The following is a 1,974-nucleotide window of genomic DNA, read 5'->3' as shown; positions in this document are numbered from 1 at the left end:
AGTATTCACCTGAAATGATTCAAACTTTTGTGCCAAAGAAACAATCTGCTGCGCTAGTATATTTAAAGCATCTACCTGATTATCGTGGCAGCATTTTTAATGATTATATGCTCAGATGGCCATTGGATGACATTCTCAAAAATTTCATGCAACAACTGCAATACTTCTTCTGTGGTCTTTCCCATTAAGGAACCTCATGCAGCTGCATCTATCACATGTCTAGAAGAGGGGTTTAACCTGAGAGAGAAAATCTACAATTACATATATTCAAGAATGTCATGATGTGGGCATTTTTTAGCATTGCTTTTTATCTTTTCCAAGCTTGATAAACAAACTCGATGTCTGTCTACAAGTAATTAGATATATCTTGTCTTAATTTAGTGGTTTTAGAAGGGGAAAAATATTTATTCAAAAATTTCTGAGTCTGTAATGACCCGTTGTCCGGTGATTTGAGGCATTGAGTAGCTTCACTTCATGTTTTATGACTTGTATGTGTAGACATAATCGAATTTCGGGAAGTTTGGAGTTAATTCGGATGGAAATTTCTCAACTCGGAAGCTTTAAGTTGGAAGAGTTTACCAAGGTTTGACTTTTGAGTAAATGACCTCAAAATAAATAATTGAATATTCCAATATGTTTGTATGATAATTTCGGACTTGGGCGTATGTTCGGGTTAAGTATCGGGTGGTCCGGTAGCATTTCGACGCTTATTGTGGAAAGTTGGCAGTTTAAAGATTTTAGAATTTCCTAAGTTTAGTTTGAAGTAGAATTAGGTATAATCGATGTCCGTTTGGAGTTTAGAGCCTAGGAATAGGTTTGTATCGTGATTTGTTACTTGCACGTATAGTTTGGCATCATTTTGGGATGTAAAAGTGTAATTCGGATGCGTTCAACGAAGTTTGAAAGTTGAATGAAGGGTTTTGATCGTCAATTCGTAGTTTAGATGTTGTTTGGTGTGATTTGAGGCCTTGATTAGGTTTGTGTCATGTCTTAGGACTGGTTGGTGCTATTGGACGGGGTTCTGGGGGCCTCATATATGTTTCAGACCAAGTTTGAATGATCTGCTATTACTGTTTGTTGGTGCTGGTTTTGTTCTTTGCGAACACGGAGGAAGAGACGTGTTCCGAAAGAAGGATTTAGACTGGAGGCCTTTTTTCAATGTGTTCGCGATAAGGAAGTCGCATTCATGAAGGTTTGGGCAGTTGTGCTCCGTGTTCGCGATGGACTAGTCGCATTCGCGTAAAAGAAACTGGGCTTGGGAGTCTTGTCCTACGCTTTCACGGGGATGGTGCCACGTTCTTGATGGTCAGGTCGGGTAAGGCATCGGGTTCGTGAGCCTGTCTTCATGAACACGATGAAGGATTTGGGAGCAAAAGCTGGTTGTGCTTCATGAATGTGATGGACTTGCTGCATTTGGGAAGAAGGCCGCCTGGGCAGATTATAGCTTGCAAGGTCGTGATTCTCTCATTTTTAATTCATTTCTCTCTTGCTTGGGAGATTTGAAGGAGTCATTTTCATCATCAATCTTGAGGTAAGAGATTTCTACACATTGTAAGTTAAATACAAGGATTGTTTGTGGATTTAAAATATGAAAAGCTATGGAAATTGTGGGTTTTTTTCTTTGCAGAAAACCTACAATTTGGTATGTTTGGATTTTAACCACAAAATTGGACATGAAATTAGGAATAAATTATATGTTTAAGTTCATGGTGTTATGGCTAATGATTATCTCCAAAGAATTTCATAATCCAGGCACATGGGTCCGAGGGTTGATTTTTCGAGCGGAGTTGGAAATTTTTATAAATTAATTAATTGTGAGTGTTGGAGTATATTCTTATTGGTGTGCATGTTATTTGACTAGTTTCAGATCGTTTAGCTTTGAATTGAAGAGTTAGAGAGGCGTTGGATTCGGTTATAGAACTTCGGAGCGAGGTAAGTCTCCTGTCTAACTTCGTGAGGGGGAAACAACCCCGT

At 38.7% G+C, this 1,974-nt stretch overlaps 1 non-coding gene across 1 annotated transcript; it reads left to right on the top strand.

Moving 5' to 3' along the window:
* The first annotated feature begins 273 nt into the window (after positions 1-273).
* LOC142165198 (small nucleolar RNA R71) lies at positions 274-379 on the top strand. The gene has a single exon (XR_012696115.1). It is a non-coding gene; the product is annotated as a small nucleolar RNA R71 (small nucleolar RNA).
* Positions 380-1,974: the final 1,595 nt, after the last annotated feature.

Source organism: Nicotiana tabacum, chromosome 1 (genome assembly GCF_000715075.1).
Source record: "Nicotiana tabacum cultivar K326 chromosome 1, ASM71507v2, whole genome shotgun sequence".
In the NCBI taxonomy this organism is placed as follows: domain Eukaryota; kingdom Viridiplantae; phylum Streptophyta; class Magnoliopsida; order Solanales; family Solanaceae; genus Nicotiana; species Nicotiana tabacum.
Note: the sequence above shows the minus strand (reverse complement) of the source record. Positions and strands in the feature narration are given on the sequence as shown.